The sequence below is a fragment of the Nicotiana tabacum genome, chromosome 7, assembly GCF_000715075.1.
Source record: "Nicotiana tabacum cultivar K326 chromosome 7, ASM71507v2, whole genome shotgun sequence".
Taxonomy (NCBI): Eukaryota; Viridiplantae; Streptophyta; class Magnoliopsida; order Solanales; family Solanaceae; genus Nicotiana; species Nicotiana tabacum.
The window spans coordinates 11,024,386-11,048,943 of record NC_134086.1 but is presented as its reverse complement, the minus strand read 5'-3'; the positions used below and the strand labels follow the sequence as shown (position 1 = coordinate 11,048,943).

Sequence of the window (24,558 nt, the reverse complement as noted above, 5' to 3'; positions counted from 1 at the left end):
CCCCGAGAAACTACCCGTAGAAACCTGAGCGGATGAGGAATGGTGAGAACTCTACGCTGGTAGTGCATTGAATGAAGACTGGCCTGAGCGAGCAATGTAAGAACAGTGGCTAACTGATGCACTACAATGAGCTGGTCGAGTCGTCTGAGTATGCTTGTAAAGACAACCCCTGCTGTGGTGGAACTGACCCCAGAAGGAACACCGCCAAAACCACCCGATCCACAAAGCCTCTTGGCCTCCCTCTCACCCCGCTCCTGAATGTGGACCATCTCTATCTGCAGAGCAATGTCGACTACCTCGTCAAAAGTAGCACCAAATACCCTCTCTTGAGTCATATGAAACCGCAATTGATATGTGAGGCCATTAATGAACCTTCTAATCCTCTCCCTATCATTGGGAACCAACGAAACTATGTGACAAGCCAACTCAAAAAACCTCATCTCGTACTGCGTTACAAACATGTCATCCTGATGTAACTGCTCAAACTGTCTGCACAGCTCCTCTCCGCGAGACTGCGATACGAACTTCTCTAAGAAGTGAATAGAGAACTTATGCCATGTAAGTGGTGCTGCACTGACTGACCTGCACCTCTCATAAGCCTCCCACCAACTAAAGGCAGCCCTAGTGAACTAAAAAGTAATGAACGAGACCCTATTGGTCTCTAGAATACCTATTGTACGAAGAATCCTCTGACAATTATCCAAGAAACCTTAGGCATCCTCCGACTCTGCCCTGCTGAAAGATAAAGGCTGGAGCCTCCCGAACCTCTCCAATCTCCACTGCTCATCATCAGGCATGGCAGGAACCACATGGGCCTGAGCAGCTGCAACCGACTGGGCTGGTAGTGCCCCCGATGTCTGGAGTCCCTTCATCACCTGCTCTGGTGTGCGGACAATGGGAGTCTGAGTACCACCCCCGGCCTGAGAAGTGGTTGCTACGGCCAAAACTGCGCCCCCTGAGCAAAATTGGTGCACACGATCAAAATCTGAGCTAAGGCCTCTTGAAGGCATGGAATTAGGATGGGCACAACTGGTGCCTGAGCTTGCCCCACTGGCTCAACTGTATCTGGGACCTGATCCTAAGCTTGAGCGACTTGTGGGTCTACAGGTGTATGAGTTGTGCCTCTGCCCCTACCATGGCCTCTACCGCGACCTCGGTCTCTCGCTGCCCTAACTGGTGGTACTGGTATCTGTCCATCTTGCCCAGTAGTACGTGTTCTCACTATCTATAAGAGAATAGAATGACAGAAGTTTAGTTACCAGAATCAACAGATTCGCACAACAAGAATTCAATAATGTGAAGTTTCCTACGGGTTCAGTTCTGGAAGATAAGTACAGACGTCTCTGTACTGATCCGCAAGACTCTACTAAACCTACTCATCTGTTCATGGGTCTCAAAAAATATGTAAGTTGATAAAGTTTATTTCATGGTATTAATCAGAGGCATAATGGTCTTATGACGTACTGAGAGATTTTATTAACGTATTTCATATGCATTTCATGCATTTATACATGCACATTGACCCATGACTAGATGACGTTATATATGTGTATATATGTATTTTATATGTATATGGGATATGAAAAAAAGTTACGGCGTTATATATGTACCGCCACCTATCATCTGGTATACGTTGATGATTTTACCCACAGTGGCTGATATAATATGATGGGATGCCCTCAGAGGCCTGATGATGTTATGAAACATGTACCTATGCACGACATGACATTCATATGCATATGCATGACACTATAATTATTTCATAATTTACAGAGTTATCCAGACTTACAGGTTGAGTCATTTACTCTATATTTCTTCAATGTCTGTTATGTACTTATTTATGTGTCTTACATACTCGGTACATTATTCGTACTGACGTCCCTTTTACCTTGGGACGCTGAGTTTCATGCCCATAGGTTCCGATAGGCACGTCGAGAGCCCTCCAAATAGGCTATCAGGCCAGCGGAAGATGTTGGTGTACTTCATTTACTTCGGAGTTTCTTGTTTGGTTAGTATGATTTAGACGTGTATTGTTTTGTATGGCGAGACTCTGTCCCGACCTTTATAAAAATTATGTATTCTTAGAGGATTGTAGACAGATGTCATGTACGTAAAAGGTTGTATGGCCTGGTCGGCCTATATTCAGTATACGAGTGGTTATTTTGGTCTTATAGGCCCGTATGTCTTATGTATAAGTTGATATCACATGTTGTATTCTACTTATTTCATAGCAGCCTTCCAGCTTAGTTATCTATGATAAGTATGATATGGAAATATACGTTATGTTGGTACTTGGTTAAGTAAGGTACCGGATGCCCGCTGCGGCCCATAGGTTTAGATCGTGACAATCAATAAAATCTTTTGGAGTCCATTATGCCTCTGATTTATATCATGAAATAGACTTTATCAACTTACGTATTTTCTAAGACCCATGGACAGATGATAGAATAATAAGACACATAGGGAATCAAGAATATAAGCATCTCTAGCATTTCTATGAATAGAGTCATTTATGGAAATTGTGTATTTGCTCATTTTGTTTGTGTCGTATAGATTATGCCAAAAGAAAGAAGGAATAGCCTTAACATACCTGAACCAGTTCTTTTGAAAATCCTCTAATACACGTCACTTGCGACAACACATAATGGCATATTAAAGTAGGAAAAAATCCGTATGTTATTCTTGAGAAAGATTGCACCTTACTCCTTTAGTATCGCAAAATTCTGTTGCTATAACATTACGTAGTCTCGTATGAATTTTGTGGCTTTCATCCGATATCTTAGCCAACATAAGTACATCACTTTCTTACTGATATGGGAAAATGTGTATGGGCTCTTAAGAGCATCTCACTTCATAAGAGCTTTTTTGTAATCCTTTGCATTCTAAATATAACATTACCCTTTAATGACTTGTGTCTTTATCAAAGAGAGTGCTCCCACCTTTAGGATGACTAATCTTTGGCCTTAAGGCCCCTACATGCCACATATTGTAATGACTAAGAGAAATCTTGGGTTGCCACGTTGTTGTCTTGATTAAGCTTATCCAATAGCTTAGAGGGTGTTTGGCTAAGCTTATAAGTTGGTAAAATTAAAAGTGCTTATAAGTTAAGTGCTTATAAGCCCAAAATAAGTCAAAAGCCATAAGTTGGTCTCCACCAACTTATCAAATTTCAGCTTATAAGCATTTTAGGTTTGACCAAAATATTTATAATTCTATCCCTAAAATATTTCTTTTTAAAACAAAACTTTTCGTATACCCAGTTCTTCAGCTGCTTATTATTAATTTCAACACTTTTATCCAAACACGTAACTGCTTATTTTTTAAATCAGCTTCAGCACTTAAAAGTATTTTTCAGCACCTAATGCTTATCAGCTAAGCCAAACGAACTCTTAATTAAGTTTATCCACAATTCCTTAATTAACTTGTTAATCCCTCATTAATCAATAATTACCCAATTATTCACATAATTAAGAATTATCTCAAACACTTAAAATACTACTCACTTTTAACACACTTTATACACCTTACTATCATGATCATGTGGTACCTTGTATGATACTAGTTCATAAATACCGGGTATTTTAGCTCGGGCCGTATTTTATCCCAAAATGCCAAACTTCGACGAAACTCATTTTTTCAATCTGCTTACCCTCTCACCTTCACGAATTTACTTATCCCTTGTTTGAAATAGCATAATACTTATAATCCTAAAATAATCTCATTCCCTAGCTTACGTCGATTAACTTACGACGGAACTTTAATGTACAAAAAAAATGCGGGATGTAACATCTCATTTTCGAGCTTTCATCAATTTATTTATGGCATACTTCCACGTACGAAAACATGGGGTGTAACAGGGGGAGGTGTCATCGAGGAAGATGACGAAAGGATGGGGTGGGGTTCTTATTTTTCTTTTACTTTTCTTTCAAAAGTGATTTTTTTTTAAATCCACATGTCCCCATCTTATTTGTCACCCTGGCGTGTGAATTACACGCATGTTTTATATTTGACTGCTTATCAATTTTGTGTCTAAATGACACATTTGAGATATGGTTGGAGTATTCAAATAAAATAGATTTAAGATAAAGTGTCTAAGTAAATAGTGTGGACAATTTTAAGGGGCTATTAATGTATTCTGCCAAAACAGAAATAACACGCAAATATCAAGCAAAAAACAGTTAAGGAAAGAAAAATGAAGCCTTTTCATGGAGAAAAATGTTACTTTTAATGCATTTGCAGTGGAAATCAACAATTTTCATCTAGGGTTCTAGCAGAGTCTTCTAGAGAGAGTGAAAGAGAAAGTGCAAAGTGGTCGACTAATTTAGGTTCCCGTGTTAAATTAGTTGGAGAAAAGTGGGTCAAGTTTGTGGATCAGGAGCGGGTTCAGATCAATTAGGTAAAAAAAACCATATGGCCTTGAGCCTTAAATCCATGCCACTTGTCCATTCAGTCAGTTTAGGAGTAATTTTAATTAATAGTGTACGATAAGGAGTCTTTTGACCCAAGGACAATTTTAAATAATAGTTAATAGTAGAGGGATATATATCATACCCTTCACCATCTTTGAAAAGGTTCCATAAGTACAATTATAGCTACAGAGCAATGTTACATTTTATTTGAATTGGTAAAATCATTCCACATTGGTAGTTTGAGATTAATGGAATATAAATGTTTGGGACTTCTACATGACTATTCAGGCAGAATAAAAAAAACTTATGCACGTGTCAATTAGTTATGTGGCTTATGAATTTTTTTATTTTTAGACGTAATAAATCAGGAAAAAAACCACTATAAATTTTCGACACATTTTCTTCAATATAATTGAATGTTAAAATAGCACGGTCTAACTTGTTTTCGGACTGGTCATTCAAAAATAGCCAGTGTTTGTCAAGTCATTAAAAAATAGCCACTATTTTGCTGCAATAGAGACCGGTCCAACATAATATACTGGAGTTCGGTGCACCTGTGTATGAACTTCCAGCATATTATGCTGGACCGGTATACTTCGCTGGCTCCAATATAATATACTGGAGACTGGAGCACCGATGCTCCAAACTTTAGTATATTATGCAGGACCGGTATATTATAGTGGAACTCCAGTATATTATGTTGAAGTATTTTTTCAGATTTTGAACAGTGTTTTCGTTCAGATTTATCTTTACATGAAAATTGACTAAATTTTGATTACTTTTGAAATTGTGGTTATTTTTGAATGACCGCCTGTAAATCTGGCTATTTTTAAATTTCTTGTTTTGTTGAAGATTGAACTGCTCCAACACCGGCCCGGTCCAACATAAAAAAATGAAGGGAGAATGATACAGTTACCCACAAAAACGAAACTATTTACCCTTGTTTACCCATTTGTTTTCCTATTCATCAAACTAATTACATTTCCTACCCATAGTAGTTTTTGTGGGGAGTTTTTTTTTTCTCCAATTCTTTTTTATTTCTATGTTTATTTTCTTTTTCCCTTTTTTTCTTTCTTTTCTCCTTTTCTTTTTTTCTCGTTTTCTTCTTTTTTCCCTTTTTAATTTCATTTAACTTCTTTTTTTATATTCTTTTTCTCTTCATAATCTAATTTGATTTACTGTTTTCACTATTTTTATTATTCTTTTTTATACAATAAGAAAAAATAACTGATATTGTAAATATTTGTTTACCTTTTTTTAATATAACTAGTACAATATACCTTCTTTTTTCTTTCTCATTTTCTAAATTCAATTATCAAACTGAAATAATATCAGTTGTCACTTGATCTAATTCACTAAATATCACACCGACTGCTGTTAAACACCATAAATTACATAATCATATTCTAAGAATCAACACGTGGTTGTCATGCAAACCTTGATCACCTTCCCTACAAATATCATGACACACTCTACCATTAGCAGTAATACAACCAGCTATAGAGCAAGAAAACATAATCTACGACAACCAAATCTCCATATATACTAGTTAGAATAAAAATGATAATAAAATTCATTTGCCCTGCTGGCAGATTCTTTCATTAAGGAACATACCGGTGCCATCAAAATAGCAACAAGGAAATCCGACGTATTCAAGATCAAGCAAAGTGAAATTCCCAACACCTGGAGGAGTCAAAAAAATTTATGGGGAACAACCGGCTGCAAAGAAGATGTTCGTGGTTAATGAAGTAATCCCGGCATCCACACTCTCAACATCGGAGGATCCGAATTGGATGGTCAAAGATGGGGTCAAATAGCAATCACCGATACCAGCCTCAATAGAGTCGGAGGAATGAGGGGTAAACGAGAACAATGACTACGGAGTCCCCAGATCTTTCATAAGCCCCGACGATTCCGACACTACAAAATCAACGATCGAGGAACTAGAGCAAGTCACACTAACAGAACACTTGCTCGATCGAAAGGTATACCTAGGCACAGGGTTAAGCCCCGAGCTCAGGAAAAAACTTATTCAATTCCTTATAGTTAACAAAGATTGCTTCGCACGGTCCTAGCTTGATATGACAGGGATTTCGCCGGAAATATCCACTCACAAGCTAAGCCTGGACCCGAAGTTCCACCCAGCCAAGTAGAAGAGGAGACCCCAGTCTGTGGTCAAACATGCTTTCATCAAGAACGAGGTATCTGAGCTCCTTAAATAAGATCCATTCGGGAGGTTAAATACCCGGATTGGTTAGCAAACATAGTGGTAGTCCCTTAAAAAGTGAATAAATTAAGAATGTGTGTAGACTATAAGGATTTGAATAAGGCATGTCCAAAGAACTCCTTCCCTATGCCCAATATCCGAGCCAGATTTGCCACGTGATCCTCAGTTTTCCCGATGCCTACTTTGGGTACAACCAAATACGGATGAACCCGGGTGATCAGGAAAAAACCTCCTTCATCACTAAGTACGACACATACTACTATAACGTGATGCCATTCAGATTAAAAAATGCCGGTACACCTTATCAACGCCTAGTAAACCGGATGTTTGAGAATCAATGAAGGTTTACATTGACGATATGTTGGTTAAGTCCCTGCGAGTAGAGGACCATTTAAAACATACTTTTAGCATATTGAAGAAGTACAATATGAAGCTGAACCTGGAGAAATGTGCGTTTGGAGTTAGATCAGGTAAATTCCTTGGATTCATGGTATCTAACCGGGGAATCTAGATCAACCCCAACAAGATCAAAGCCATAAAAGATATCACGGTTGTGGACAACGTGAAATTCGTGCAAAGATTAACCGGATGCATAGCCGCCGTGGGGCAATTCTATGAGACCCCATGTGTTTTTTTCTCTCTCTTCTCTTACGTAATATACGTAAGGTGGCGTGGTTATATTAGGTATATATGATTGGGTATAGCACATTGGGAGAATAAGATTGAAAATGTGTGGTAATATCAAGGAACTAAACTAAAGCATTAGGTCAAAGGAATCCCTTAAACAAAGGTTTGTGGTTAAAGAAATGGCTCGGGTAGCACCCCGCGCGTTCAGAAGGTTTAAGTTAACTTGCACTTGTGGGATAAGACTAAGAGTGTCTAATATGCTGAGAATAATGTGTTATGAGGTATTATAATATCACACTGGTCACATGTTACGTTTTGGAATCAAGCAATTTGCGAAATAAAGGTCGGCAAAAGTTATCGTATATTTCTCTAACAAAATTTCTAAACTTTGGATCAAATGTATCAGACCATTTATCCTAATATATAAAGAGTTATGTGACGACCCGGCCAGTCGTCTCATGAGTTACCACTCCGTCTTCCCCCATTTTAGCTTATTTATGCTTCGTTATCCGTGTTTTATGTGATCGGGTTGATTGGTTTGCGGTTGGTGTGGTTTTGGTAACAAATAATACACTTAGTCTCTTCTAAGAAGGCTTAAGTGGGAAAAAGTCAACTGGATGTTGTGCAAAATTTCAGGTCATCCGGACGAAATTTGATAGACTTTTTGGTCGAAAGCATAATTCAAGAGTTTTTGGAGTTCTTAGGCTTGAATTCGATGTAATTTGATGGTTTTGATGTTGTCTGAGGTGTTTTGAGGATTGGAACGAGTTTGGAGGATGTTTTAGGATGCGTTGGTGCTTTTGGGTGAGGTCCTGGGGGCCTCGGGGTGATTTCGGATGGCTAACGGGAAGTTTGGAGTTGAAAAATATAACAGAAAAATGCAGCAGCTGTAGCAGGTCCAAGAGGACTGCAGGGGCGCGGCCGCGGTAGGCCTCGCGCGGAAGGGGCGCGGCCGCAGTAGGCATCGCGCGGACCGCACAAAAATGGGCGCGGCCGTAGTAGGTGTCGCGCGGACCACGCTGGCTTGCGCAGAAGGGGCGCGGCCGTGGTAGGCATCGCGCGGACCGCACAAAAACGGGCGCGGCCCGCGGTGAGAAGACCTGAAGGGTACTCTATATAAATATGAGGTTTTGGGTTTTATTTGATATTTTGACCTAGAGAGCTCGGATTTTGGCGATTTTTCGAGGGGATTTCAAGAAATTCATTTGGGTAAGTGATTTTAACTCAGATTTGGCTAGGGTACATGAATCTATCATTGAATTCATCATTTGATTCGTGATTTGGGATGGAATTTGGGAAGAAAATTGTGAAAACTTTCAAAAATGTAAAATAATGATTTGAAGGACCAAATGGTATCAGAATTGGATAATTTTGGTGTGGTTAGACTTGTAAGGGTATGAGGATTCTGAAAATATAAATTTTACCCGATTCCGAGACGTGGGCCCGGGGCTCGGGTTTTGCTAAGCTTGGGCTATGTTCCCTTAGCATATTGTGACCTATTCGTTCTGATTTTGGATAGATTCGACGCTCGTGGAGGCCAATTTGAGAGGCAGCGGCATAGCGAGCTAGAGTTTTGGCTAGTTTGAGGTGAGTAATGATTTTAAATGATGTCCTGAGGGTGTGAAACCCCGGATTTGCACAACGTAGTGCTATACAAAGTTGAGATACACGCTGTGTGACGAGCGTGAGGTTCAATGCTATGGGGATTGGGACTTGGTCCATCCCGAATGATATTTTACTACATTTTTGATTGAGACATATACTTTATTGTTGTGAATTGGGCTTGTTGCCATGCTTGGGGCCTTATGCCGACCTGTAGAACCCTTAGGGGATTTTTTGACTGGTTTTCCTCACTTATTTTGTTAAAGAATTTATATCCTCAGTCATGTTTCCAATTGTTTGAGAATGATATGAACCAAAATTTTGAAATGTTAATCATAAATAGGAAGAGATATGAGGGCTGAGATCCCGACCGTACATTATGCCCGAGAGGCTATGATTTTTAAATGACTGAGAGTGGTCAAGGACCTATTAGTGAGGATATTTTATATGATATGGATCGGGCTGCGCGCCGCTGCAGATATATATATCTGCGCGCCACAGCATATATATATATATATATTATACATATTATGGATCGGGCTGCACGCCGCAGCAACTACTTATATGGTTCAAGCTGCACGCCGCAGAAATTATAAAGCACTTGGGCTGAAGGAGCCCCTTCGGAGTTTGCACACCCCCAGTGAGCGCAGTCGACTATTATTATTATGGATCGAGCTGTACGCCACAACGATATACGGATCGGGCTGCACGTCGCAGCGATATATATATTTATTGACTCAGTTATCGTGAGAAGTATATGAATTGAAAACTGAGGATAAGAACGAATAAATGAACTAAAATGCTTGAGGAGCTGATTTATACTGATTATATCTGTTTTACCTAGTTAAAAGAATTTCACATGATTTCCTCATTCACTGATGTTTAAATGATTTTACTATTTTGATATAGAACTGCTTAGTGCCTTTACGTGATTTCATACGGTCAGCCATTATTTATTGTTATTACTCACAAGGTCGGAGCACTCACATTACTCCTTGCACCATGTATGCAGGTACAGGTATTCCTGAGGCATAAAGCAAGTTTTCCTGCCGTTCTGTTTTCATCAAAGTTATCGAGGTAGCTGCATGGCGTTCGCAGACCCGATTTCTCCTTCTATCTCCACTTATTATTTCGCATTTTAGACATATTTTTGTATTAGATTGTTGAAACCTTGTATTAGAGGCTCAGACTTGTGACACCAGATTAGTGGACTATTTTACAGAGATTTTTTGTGATTATGGTTTCCGCACATTTCATCTGTTAAATTCATACTTTTATTTATATTAAATTGGTATTAAATCCCGAAAATTGGTATTGAATTATAAAGAAAGAGATTGTAAGATGTTAGTTGGTCGGGCTTGCCTAGCATTGTGTTGGGCGCCATCACAGCCGGGGTTGGGGTCATGACAAGTTGGTATCAGAGCCTAGGTTACTTGGTCTCGCGAGTCATGAGCCGGTTTAGTAGAGTCTCGCGGATCAGTACGGAGACGTCTATATTTATCCTCGAGAGGCTGCAGAACCTTTAAGAAAAACTTCATGTTCTTGAAACTCTTATCGTGTGAACTTGTTGGTCCGAGTACTAAACTTCCATTATTCTATTCTCTCGCAGATGGCGAGGACTCGCGCTACCGGACGAGGCAGACGACCACCAGTGCCACCCACTAAGGTCACCAAAGGCTGTGTGCACGGTCATGGCCGTGGTAGAGGCAGGGTAGCGAGGGCAGCACCTATTGACCCACCAGCTGCCTCAACTCCCGATCAGGCTCCAACAGCAACACCGGTTCAGGAACCAGCAGTGCCCATCGTGATCCCGGGTCTACAGGAGGCCTTGGCGCAGATCTTGACAGTTTGCAAAGGCCTGACTCAGGCAGTTTCAGCCACCACAGCAGCAGCTACTTCACAGGCCGGGGGAGGCATTCAGACCCCCGTTGCTCGTACACCTAAGCGGGTAGTAAAGGGACTACAGACACCGGGGGCACCGCCAACTCAGCCGGTTGTACCAGCTCAAGAGTTTGTTGTGCCAGTCATGCCGGACGATGAGTAGCGTCGTCTTGAGAGGTTTGGTAGACTCCAGCCTCCGTCATTCAGTGGTGCCGAGGGCGAGGATGCCCAGGGTTTTCTTGATAAGTGTCAGCGGATGCTCCGTACAATAGGGATTCTTGAGACTAGTGGTGTGGCATTTACCACCTTTTAGTTTACTGGGGCTGCCTTCACTTGGTGGGAGGCGTATGAGAGGCGTAGGCCGGTTGGTGCAGCGCCCCTGACTTGGCAGGAGTTCTCCACTCTCTTCTTGGAGATGTATGTACCGAAATCTCGTAGGGAGGAGCTGCGTAGGTAGTTTGAGTGGCTAAAGCAGGGAGATATGACTGTGTCACAGTATGAGGTGAGGTATTCTGAGTTGGCTCGTCATGCCGTTTGGATGGTTCCAAACCGATCAGGAGAGGATCAGGAGATTTGTGGATGGCCTTAACTACCATCTCCGTATCTTGATGACTAGAGAGAGGGTATTAGGTGATACATTCGAGGAGGTGGTTGATATCGCTCGGGAGATTGAGATGGTTCGCCGTCAGGATAGAAAGGAGAGAGAGGCCAAGAGGCCTCGATGCTCTAGCAGTTTCAGTGGTGCTCCTTCGAGGGGCCAGTTCCAGCAGGGTAGAGGTCGTTCTTTTAGGCCTGCTCAGTCGGCCCATCCAAAATATCGTGGGGCATCCTCAGGTCGTGGTTATCATGGGTCGCAGCAGGGCCAGTCATCACTCAGCGCCCTTCCATCTCAGAGTTCATCTCGTGCCCCATCAGTCCAGGGTTCTTCCGTGGCAGGTCCTTCTTCTAGCCATTATGGTGCCAGGGGTTCCCTTCAGTCCCCATATCCAGCACCGGGTAGTTGTTACGAGTGCGGAGAGTTTGGGCATATGAGGAGGTAGTGTCCCCGACTTCGCGATGGTCAGTATCAGCAAAGGGGTTAGCCCTCGACTTCTGCTCCAGTTACTTCACCACCCGCCCAGACAGCTAGGGGTGGAGGTCAGGCAGCCAGGGGTCGCCATAGAAGGGGAGGTCGATCCGGGGGGGTCAGGCCCGTTTCTATGCACTCCTAGGCAGACTCGATGCCATTGCTTCGGATGCTGTCATTACAGGTATTGTTTCAGTCTGCCACAGAGATGCCTTTGCATTATTTGATCCCGGTTCCACCTTTCTTATGTGTCATCATACTTTGCTCATTATTTGGGTACGCCCTATGAGTTTCTTGCTTTACCTATTCATGTATCTACCCCGGTGGGTGATACTGTTGTTGTAGACCGTGTGTACCGGTCATGTGTGGTGACTATTGGGGGTCTGGAGACCCGAGTAGATCTATTGCTATTGAGCATGGTGGATTTTGATGTCATTTTGGGCATGGATTGGCTATCCCCGTGTCGTGCTATTCTAGACTGTCATGCTAAGACAGTCACTTTGGCTATGCCGGGTGTACCACGGATCGAGTGGCATGGTGTGACTGATTATGTTCCTAGTAGAGTTATATCCTTCTTGAAGGCCCAACATATGGTTGGGAAGGGTTGCCTTTCATATCTAGCGTTTGTGAGGGATGTTGGAGCCGAGACTCCTAGTATTGATTCTGTTCCAGTTGTGAGGGATTTTCCTGATGTTTTTCCTGCAGACCTGCCGGGCCACCGGACAGGGATATTGATTTTGGTATTGACCTGTTGCCGGACACTCAGCCCATTTCTATTCCGCTGTATCGTATGGCACCAGCAGAGTTGAAGGAATTGAAAGAACAGCTTCAGGAACTCCTAGATAAGAGGTTCATTTGGCCTAATGTGTCACCTTGGGGTGTGCCCGTTCTATTTGTGAAGAAGAAGGATGGCACAATGAGAATGTGTATCGATTATAGGCAATTGAACAAAGTAACAATTAAGAACAAGTATCCTTTGTCTCGCATTGATGATTTATTTGATCAGCTTCAGGGAGCGAGAGTGTTCTCCAAGATTGATCTCCGTTCGGGCTATCACCAGTTGAAGATCAAGGATTCAGATATTCTTAAGACTGCTTTCAGGACCAGATATGGTCATTACGAGTTTCTTGTTATGTCTTTCAGGCTAACCAATGCCCCAGCAGCATTCATGCATTTGATGAACAACGTGTTCCGGCCTTACCTTGATTCGTTCGTTATAGTATTCATTGATGATATCCTGGTGTACTCGCGTAGTCAGGAGGAGCACGCGGAGCATTTGAGAGTTGTGTTGCAGAGATTGAGGGAGGAGAAACTTTATGCAAATTTCTCCAAGTGTGAGTTTTGGCTCAGTACATTGGCTTTCTTGGGACACGTGGTGTCCAGTAAGGGTATTCAGGTTGACCAAAAGAAGATAGAGGCTGTTCAGAGTTGGCCTAGACCGTCCTCAGCCACAGAGATTTGTAGCTTTCTTGGGTTAGCAGGCTATTATCGTCGGTTTGTTCAAGGATTTTCATCCATTGCATCGCCCTTGACCAAGTTGACTCAGAAGGGTGCTCCATTTGTATGGTCGGGCGAGTGTGAGGAGAGCTTTCAGAAGCTCAAGACAGCCTTGACCACAGCTCTGGTGTTGGTTTTTCCATCAGCTTCAGGTTCATATACTGTGTATTGTGATGCTTCGAGAGTTGGGATTGGTTGTGTGTTGATGCAGGAGGGTAGAGTTATTGCTTATGCTTCTCGTCAGTTGAAGCCCCATGAGAAGAACTACCCCGTTCATGATTTGGAGTTGGCTGCCATAGTTCATGCATTGAAGATTTGGAGGCATTACTTGTATGGCGTATCTTGTGAGGTGTTCACTGATCATCGCAGTCTTCAGCATTTGTTCAAGCAAAAGGATCTTAATTTGAGGCAGCAGAGATGGTTGGAGTTGCTTAAGGATTATGATATCACTATTTTGTATTATCCGGGAAAGGCCAATGTAGTAGCCGATGCTTTAAGCCGAAAGGCAGTGAGTATGGGCAGTTTGACATATATTTTAGTTGGGGAGATACCCATTGCAGTTGATGTTCAGGACTTGGCCAATCGGTTTGTGAGATTGGATATTTCGGAGCCCAGTCGGGTGTTGGCTTGTGTGGTTTCTCGGTCTTCCTTATATGATCGCATCAAAGAGTGCCAGTATGATGATCCGCATTTGCTTGTCCTTAAGGATAGAGTTCAGCATGGTGATGCCAGAGATGTAACCATCGGTGATGATGGTGTGTTGAGGATGCAGGGCCGGATTTGTGTGCCCAATGTGGATGGGCTTAGAGCGTTGATTCTGGAAGAGGCCCATAGCTCGCGGTATTCTATCCATCCGGGTGCCGCGAAGATGTATCAGGATTTGAGGCAGCACTATTGGTGGAGAAGAATGAAGAAAGATATTGTGGTATTTGTAGCTCGATGTCTCAATTGTCAGCAGGTGAAATATGAGCATCAGAGACCGGGTGGCTTGCTTCAACAGATGGTCATTCCCGAGTAGTAGTGGGAAAGGATCACTATGGACTTTGTGGTTGGACTTCCTCGGAATTTGAAGAAGTTTGATGCTATTTGGGTGATTGTGGATCGGCTGACCAAGTCCGCGCACTTCATTCCTGTGTGTACTACCTATTCTTCAAAGCGGTTGGCAGGGATTTATATCCGGGAGATTGTTCGATTGCATGGTTCCGGTTTCTATCATCTCAAATAGAGGTACTCAGTTTACTTTGTAGTTTTGGAGGGCCGTGTAGAGAGAGTTGGGTACTCAGGTAGAGTTGAGCACAACGTTTCATCCTCAGACGAACGGACAATCCGAGCGCACTATTCAGATACTGGAGGACATGTTGCACGCCTGTGTTATTAATTTCGGAGGTTCTTGGGATGAGTTTCTGCCGCTTGCAGAGTTTGCCTACAACAACAGCTATCAGTCCAGCATTCAGATGGCACCATATGAGGCCTTGTATGGGAGACGGTGTAGATCTCCAGTTGGTTGGTTCGAGCCTGGCGAGGCTAGGATGTTGGGAATAGACTTGGTTCAGGATGTCTTAGAGAAACTGAAGGTGATTCAGGAAAGACTTCGTACAGCTCAGTCACGTCAGAAGAGTTATATGGACCGGAAGGTTCGAGATGTATCCTACATGATTGGTGAGAAGGTCTTGCTGAAGGTTTCGCCCATGAAGGGTGTTATGAGATTTGGGAAGAAAGGAAAGTTGAGTCCGCGATTTATTGGGCCGTTCGAGGTGCTTCGGAGGATTGGGGAGGTAGCTTATAAGCTTGCTTTGCCACCCAGCTTGTCTAGCGTGCATCTGGTATTTCATGTTTCTATGCTCCGGAAGTATATTGGGGATCCGTCTCATGTTTTGGACTTCAGCACGGCTCAGTTGGATGATGATTTGACCTTTGATGTGGAGCCAGTAGCTATTTTGGGTCGTCAGGTTCGGAAGTTGAGGTCAAAGGATATAGCTTCAGTGAAAGTGCAGTGGAGAGGTTGGCTCGTGGAGGAGGCTACCTGGGAGACCGAGCGGGATATGCAGAGCAGATATCCTCACCTATTCGAGGCTTCAGGTATGTTTCTTGACCCGTTCGAGGACGAACATTTGTTTAAGTTGGGGAGGATGTGACGACCCGGCCAGTCGTCTCATGAGTTACCGCTTTGTCTTCCCCCATTTCAACTTATTTATGCTTCGTTATCCGTGTTTTATGTGATCGGGTTGATTGGTTTGCGGTTGGTGTGGTTTTGGTAAGAAATGAGACACTTAGTCTCTTCTAAGAAGGCTTAAGTGGGAAAAAGTCAACCGGATGTTGACTTATGTCTTAGAGGGCTCAGATGTGAGTTCCGATGGTTCTATTAGCTTCGGGAGGTGATTTTTGACTTAGGAGCGCGATCGGAATTGGTTTTGGAGTTGTAGAGAAGATTTAGGCTTGAATTGGCGAAATTGATATTTGGCAATTTCCGGTTGATAGGTGAGATTTTGATATTGGGGTCGGAATGGAATTTCGAGAGTTGCAGTAGCTTCGTTATGTCATTTGGGATGTGTGTGCAAAATTTCAGGTCATCCAGACGAAATTTGATAGATTTTTTGATCGAAAGCATAATTCAAGAGTTCTTGGAGTTCTTAGGCTTGAATTCAATGTAATTTGATGGTTTTGATGTTGTCTGAGGTATTTTGAGGATTGGAACGAGTTTGGAGGATGTTTTAGGATGCGTTGGTGCTTTTGGTTGAGGTCCCAGGGGCCTCGGGGTGATTTCAGATGGCTAACGGGAAGTTTGGAGTTGAAAAATATAACAGAAAAATGCAGCAGCTGTAGCAGGTCCAAGAGGACTGCAGGGGTGCGGCCGCGGTAGGCGTCGCGCGGACCATGCTGGCTTGCGCGGAAGGGGCGCGGCCGCAGTAGGCATCGCGCGGACCGCACAAAAACGGGCGCGGCCACGGTAGGTGTCGCGCTGACCGCGCTGGCTTGCGCGGAAGGGTCGTGGCTGTGGTAGGCATCGCGCGGACCGCGTAAAAACCGGCGCGGCCCGCGGTGAGAAGACCTGAAAGGTACTCTATATAAATACGAGGTTTTTGGTTTTATTTGATATTTTGACCTAGAGAACTTGGATTTTGGCGATTTTTCGAGGGTTTTTCAAGAAATTCATCAGGGTAAGTGATTTTAACTCAGATTTGGCTAGGGTACATGAATCTATCATTGAATTCATCATCTGATTCGTGATTTGGGATGGAATTTGGGAAAAAAAATTGTGAAAACTTTCAAAAATATAAAATAATGATTTAAAGGACCAAATGGTATCGGAATTGGATAATTTTGGTGTGGTTAGACTCGTGAAGGTATGAGGATTCTGAAAATGTAAATTTTACCCGATTCCGAGACGTGGGCCCGGGGTTCGAGTTTTGCTAATTTCGAGATTTTTGATATTTTTTTGGAATGTTTTCGCTTGGGCTATATTCCCTTAGCATATTGTGACCTATTCGTTCTGATTTTGGATAGATTCGACGCGCGTGGAGGCCAATTTGAGAGGCAAGGGCATAGCGAGCTAGAGTTTTGGCCAGTTTGAGGTGAGTAATGATTTTAAATGATGTCCTGAGGGTGTGAAACCCCGAATTTGCACAACGTAGTGCTATACTAAGTTGAGATACACGATGTGTGACGAGTGTGAGGTTCAATGCTATGGGAATTGGGACTTGATCCATCCCGAATGATATTTTACTACATTTTTGATTAAGATATATACTTTATTGTTGTGAATTGGGCTTGTTGCCATGCTTGGGGCCTTGTGCCGACTTGTAGAACCCTTAGGGGATTTTTTGACTGGTTTTCCTCATTTATTTTGTTAAAGAATTTATATCTTCAGTCATGTTTCCAATTGTTTGATAATGATATGAACCAAATTTTTGAAATGTTAATCACAAATAGGAAGAGATATGAGGGCTGAGATCTTGACCGTACATTATGCCCGAGAGGCTATGATTTTTAAATAACTGAGAGGGGTCGAGGACCCAATAGTGAGGATATTTTATATGATATGGATCGGGTTGCGCGCCGTAATAGTATATATATATATATATATATATATATATATATATATATATATATATATATATATATATATATATATTATACATATTATGGATCGGGCTGCACGCCGCAGCAACTACTTATATGGATCGGGCTGCACGCCACAGCAATTATAAAGCGCTTGGGCTGAAGGAGCCCCTCCGGAGTCTGCACACCCCTAGTGAGCGCAATCGACTATAATTATTATGAATCGGGTTGTACGCCACAGCGATATACGGATCGGGCTGCACGCCGCAGCAGTATATATATTTATTGACTCGTTTATCGTGAGAAGTATATGAATTGAGAACCGAGGATAAGAACGAATAAATGAACTAAAATGCTTGAGGAGCTGATTTATACTGATTATATCTGTTTTACCTGGTTAAAAGAATTTCACATGATTTCCTTATTCACTGATGTTTAAATGATTTTATTGTTTTGATATAGAACTGCTTAGTGCCTTTACGTGATTTCATATTGTCAGCCATTATTTATTGTTATTACTCATTGGGTCGGAATACTCACATTACTCCCTGCACCATGTGTGCAGGTACAGGTATTCCTGAGGCATAGAGCGAGTTTTCCTGCCGTTCTGTTTTCATCGGAGTTATCGAGGTAGTTGCATGGCGTTCGCAGACCCGATTTCTCCTTCTATCTCCACTTATTATTCCGCATTTTAGACTTATTTCTGTATTAGATTGTTGAAACCTTGTATTAGAGGCTCAGACTTGTGACACCGGATCAGTGGGCTGTTTTATTGAGATTTTTCGTGATTATGGTTTCCGCACATTTCATCTGTTATATTCATACTTTTATTTATATTAAATTGGTATTAAATCCCGAAAATTGGTATTGAATTATAAAGAAAGAGATTGTGAGATGTTAGTTGGTCGGGCTTGCCTAGCATTGTGTTGGGCGCCATCACGGCCGGGGTTGGGGTCGTGACAATTTATGGGACCCACAACCTACCGAATCGAAGGTCTATAAGTATAGTTCGCAACAAAAAAACATCACATCAAACCGACATTGGAGTAAAAGGTTATGACTATTTTACCACGCACTGTCCAGGCTAAAACTGGGTCGCGAACCGGGTCGGGTCAAACAAGTGGTATAAGTCGGCAAATTCGACTTTTAAGACCTCAAAACATTTTATTTTAGTCCCAAAACAGTGAGCAAGTTGAAGAGAAGGCTCCATAGTGTTCTTAAGTGATTAAGGTTCGTTTTTAACGATTTCTATCGTTAAAGTTTGCCCCCGTGCCTAGAAACGTAATCTCTACGCTTTGCAATCGTTTCCCCTTTTATTAGTTGTGTTTGGAGCTATTCTTGGAAGATAGGAATTTGTTGTTCTTTCTGGTTCTTCAGGATTTGTACTTGATTTGCCAAGGTAATCATCTTGGGACTCTTTTATGATAGTTTTTACAAAGTTATATGGGCGTTTCGACAAGTTAGGGTCATATGGCAAATCTGCCGATTTAAACTCAATTATGAACTGTTTATAGGTGCGTATAAGCTGCATATGTATAGTGTTTGCGAAGCTTAGGACGTAAGGAACAACTTTTGTGAAGGAACTACATGCATTCGCACGTTCGTTGGAAAGGTATGTTAAGGCTACGCTTTGTCCTTCCTTTTATCACGAATTCTGGGAAATTCCTAAGACGTCAAATGTGATATTTTACTATTCTATTGCTAGAAAGACCTTCTGTGAAAGGTATTGGGATCGTAGCTAAAGTATTTTCATGATGCTATTAGGTTGATATTCCACTCATTCGGTTAAATAAGGTATTCGACATCTATATATGTCATTTTGTCGGCTTTCTTAACTATATGTTTATATATACGAATTCTTATTCGTCTTTGGGTTGTGTGACTAAAAAAAGAAAGGCATTTAGTATTTGCGATCAGTCCTTCTTCCTTGTTAAAGTATATTTTAAAATCTCTAAAGTGACACGTCGATTTCCAAAAATCTCAAATATAATTTTTATGTTTAAACTACTAAAACACTTGATTTTTGAAATACTTTCTTTTACTAAATATTAAGAAATCAGGTATAAGGACTAAGTAAAGCACCTTAAGCTTTTTACGAACATCTTTAGAGTTAAATTATCTTTCTAAAAGTCGATTTAAGTTTTCAAGCTTATTCAAAGAAAAAAACATATAAGGTTCCACGAGACAATTGTATGTGATACGAAGGTGATTGTGAGATTATGAGAATAAAAGTACCAATGAGCCAAGATTGGCTAAGTTCTTGTTATGGCCTATTATGTGCATTCAAAGTTCATATCATACATGGCATATTATGCATGGACTTCGAGTTATAATCGGAGGTAAAAGGCCTATTTGCTCGAAAAACTATATATATTGTACAGATGGCCACAAATTGGCAATATGATACCGGTTAGCTACCGGGAGAGACCTCCATTGCTAGCATTTGGTTGGGTATGTCATGCATTTACATCAATATATATGTATTCACGACATACGACTACACGAGCATACCATGCATATTTGATTACTATGAGGTCAGATATCAGCCATGGAGGCTATCAGAGTTTCAGTGTCAGGTGGTATCTCTATTGCTTTTTTTTTTCATCAGCTATGTATGATTCTACTTTCTGCCTTACATACTAGTACATTTTATTCGTATTGATGTCCCATTGCCCGGGGACACTTCATTTTTGCTTCGTGCGTGCAGGTCCAGGTAGGGACTCTGATCGACCCTTCCGCTAGGATTTCGGGGTTCAGCTGTGAGTTGGTAAGCTCCACCTCTTCCTGGAGCTTTCATAGGATGGTTACTTTTGTTGTACAATTTGGGTATAGTCGGGGCCTTGTCCCGACAGTGCTTATGACACTCTTAGAGGCTATTGTAGACACAATATTCTGGGTTTCTTTTTGCAGCTTTCAGTCTCCAGCCCATAGGCTTGGCATGTATATATATGTGTGTAAGCATGTATGTCTCCAATAGCGACCTTGTCGGCCAGCTAGTATTTTATTATTTTGGCTCGTCTACCTTTGTTTATATGGCTTATTGTTATTTAGGTCATGACCATAATGGTCCAGGCTTAGTATTTCAGATGTTGTGCTACCCGATCTGTTGGTCCCCAGTTTAGTTAGCTAGTATATTTAGTGGCTAACTCGATCGAATACGGTATCGAGTGCCAGTCGTGCCTCCCCTAGTTTGGGGCGTGATAGATTCATCTCGAGGTCCATGCAAAAAGGTTTTGTATTATGTTTTAATTTGATGTAAATTATAAAAAAGTAAAGGTGTTCTATTTCAATGTAGAAAAGGCAAAGAAGAAAAACAATCATGAAGGTTTAGAACTGAAATAGGACAGGAAAAAAACCTAGAATTGGAGTAGGATTCAAGACCGATTATTTGAGTTTTTTTTGTGTTTCATGTACTCCCATAATATACATACTTTTTTTATTTTCTCCATATTATATTGGATTTTTTACATTCCTATGCGACATAGGAAACCTTATTACCCTCAATGTTTAAGGTTTGACTTAATTACACTTAGTGTACCAAATTACCAATTTTATACCATAATTAATTAAGGGTATAATTAATTGTACGTTTTTCACTCCTTAATTAAAGGAATCTATATATCTCAGTATCCCCATTCATCCCACGTTTCTCTCTCCTAATCCCTCAGCCTCACCCACGTTTTACCCATACCCACATTCTTTTTACCATTTTCCATCTTCTCAAACCAAATTCTCCCTCTAAATTCACAAAATATTAAAGAAATTCTTCAACAAAATTGGTTCCTCATTTTACTCCAGTTGAAGTTCATCAATAAAGAACAACAAAGCTTCAAAACAAAGTCCTAAAAAATTAGTAGTAGCTGATATACCCTCATTTGATTTGGGTGTGTTATCCCCAAAATCACCCAAAAAGCAAGGTAAATCTCCACATGCAATTGCAGAGACTACTCATAGTTCCTCTCCCCGATAAATCAGAGCCGAGATGAGAACCAAACAAAAACATGATGTAGATGCTGGAGAAACTTCTACACCAGGCAAACAAGTCAAATGAAAAGGAAAAGAGATTTCGGTAGACGACGACTTTGTAGAAGAGGTCCCTAATCTTCGAACAGGAAAGAAAGCAAAGGTGTCTCCTGGTTCGAAAAATCCAAAAATGAAGAAACATTCAAAAAAATACCCTAAAATTGTTCAGAACCAATCATTGGCGAAGGTAAACATTTATTAGTTTCGTTTCTAATTTTTTAGTTTGGTTTAGGATGGTAAAATCTGTGTTATACGTGTGTGAGACACGTATAGAGTAATTGTCTTAATTTTGAAGATTATTTGTAGTTGTGATGTTCTGCCTTTATAGTTTTAGATATTTTGTAGTTTTTTTGTAGTTATACTGTTAGGTAACTTGTACTATTTGAAGCAGAATTGTAGTTATCTTTGTTGCTGCCTTTTTGTAGAAAATGCTTTAAATTGTAGATATTATGTAATCATTTGTAGTTATGTTGTAGATAAAATATAGATGAATGTATCCTTTTTATGCATTTTATTAATGTAAATTAATTTATTATTTGTGCAGAATGGACAGTTTTTTGTCCCACATAATGTTGATTATGAGGTGCTTAGATTCCACACTTTGTGAAATCCTAGCATTCCTAGACAGATTAAAGAGCTTCTATCCTTAAATGAGTTGAATCTTTTCAAAAAGACGTGTTTTGGATACTTACTGTCTCTTCCCACCATATGCATGCAAAACCAAGCCATTCATTTTCTGATGAAGTATGAATTGACCAAATTTAATGCATCATATTTTTCTGTATAGTTAAAGGGTGAAACATTAAATTTTGGATTGAGTGAGTTTGCATTAATTACTGGTCTAAGATGTATTACCCAGGTTATTGATTTTGGTTATACTCCCACTTATGTTAGCAAAATAATGAGCAGTTATTTTCCTAACAAATTAAGAGTGGAGAAGTCTTATTTGAAACAGATAGTAACCACTAGATCCTGGGTAAACGATGAGGATGCGGTGAAGTTGTGCATCCTTTATCTTTTAGTTGTCCTTCGGACAAAGATCATGTTTCTTTTGTAGATCACTTTAGATTCTATTTGGTAGAATCTGGGTAATATGAGTCATACCCATGGGATATTAAATCTTTCACCCAGATGATGGAATCTGTTAGGCACAGACTAAATCCGTATGTACATTCTTATCTCATAGGGGGATGCTCACTAGCATTGCAAGTATGGCTTTATGAGTGTTGCTCTACTGTCAGCACTGATCTAACTACGAGGTATTCTAACTCAATACCTCGCATACTAAGATGGTCAGCTAGTAAGGGGCAGATTTGGTTAGCTGCCTTTGAAGAGAAGATGATAAAGCCTGAGTGGAAAAAGGTATAGTTTCTTTTTTATGATTAGACATTTACCTTCAAAATATCTACAAGTATTCTACATTTTCTGCCTTGATCAAACTAATTTATTTTTCCTCATTCAGTTTACCAACATAGTTGAATCTGGAGAAGAGATTGCAGTGCTGATTTTGCCCGACAAAATTGAGTAAAAAGTTCAAGAAGGTGAACAAACATTTGAGGTTCCCAATGTTGATCCTCCTACATTGGAACCCAAACAAACAAATGGAGAAGAGGACAAGGAGTCTATTGCTAAGAAGATCAGAAAATTAGAAAAAGGAATTGAACAGGTAATACATATAAACTACAATTTATCTATATATCTACATTTCATAAACTGTCTACCAAATATCTACAAATTTTTAAATTCTGATATATATCTTTACATAATTGCATATGTTTTGCATTGTATGTTAGGACATATTATGAAGTTAACAACTTACTATATTGTAACTTGTAGGTTGATAGAAAGCTTGAAGATTTTAGTAAAGCTGTCTTTGTAGAACTCGATAGCCTTCGAGGGTTTATAAATGATTCTGTGCAGACTGTTTTGCAAATGATAAACAGTAGAAATGTGCAAGATGATGCAAAGGTAAGATCTGACTTTTACTTTTATAGCAAAATAATTTAGACATATGAAAAAATATATACAAACTAACATAAAACATTCAGTTTGCTTGCAGTTCAACAAAAAACAATGACCAACAAAAAGACTTGAACAATCAGCATTTTTAGTTCAATATTGGGGAACAAGTGCAGGAAAGCACTAGCAAAACAGGTATCTACAAAATACCTACAAAGTATCTACAAGTTGTTCAGTGTATATACAACATATGTACACTTATCCACAAAATATCTACAATTTTGCTACACATATGCTACAACTTTCAAGCCACCATTTTCCAGTATTATTTACCATTTTTAATTATAAAACAGAACATGTTGAAGGTGCAGTTGGTCAAGAAAATCTTCCATCACATGGTAATTTATATACACATTTTCAAGTTGCAACTGATGAAGACAAAGCAGGTATCATACTGTCATTCGGAGATATTTTCTTGTTGTTTATAAATTTTAACATTCTTGTTAAGTAAGATATGAATTGTGTTACAGTGATGGAATATATCAATGCACAGTCCCCAATTCACGGAGTGACAGTAGCAGCTCAGACAGAACAGGTCATTGAGGAATAGGTGATTCAGTATGAGGAATAGGTCATGACAATAAAGGTGCACATGCACAATATGTGGATCTAGGTGATTCAGAAGGATCAGGAGTTGAGAAGAATAGGGTCACACTAGATAATTTTGAGTTGCCTGACAACTTATCCCAGTTGGTTAAGTTTGGCGAGCCTATACAAGATGATGCAACACCTATGCATCCGGGGAGAACAAGGCATCCGGGACAGCATGCCCGATCACCATTTATCGCTCTATACAGTTCTGGGGGCAGTAGCTCGGTTGGACCTAAAATTTTCTACCTCAAGCACCCTTTTACTACTGTTATTGGTGAATATGTAGATCCGGAGGTTTTAGAAAACTTCAACAAGTGGTTATACCACTGTAGCGACAAAGGTTCAAAGAGGTATGAATGCATAATTTGACACTTGCATTTCAGCATTTATCTTTTACATATCTAATTCAATCTACAATTTTTTTTGACATTTATTTGTTGTTACAGGAGGAAGGCTCCGTTTTCCATAAAGGATAACCAAATTAAGCCTTGGTTAGACCTTGGAGTGGAAAAGGTTGATAAGAAGGAATGATTCTTTTCCCTGGCTCACCCCGAACA

General features: G+C 40.6%; 1 pseudogene; it reads left to right on the top strand.

Annotated features, from left to right (window-relative positions):
• Positions 1-1,008: 1,008 nt before the first annotated feature.
• Positions 1,009-24,558, top strand: part of LOC142161981 (uncharacterized) — a 31,721-nt pseudogene continuing 8,171 nt past the window's right edge.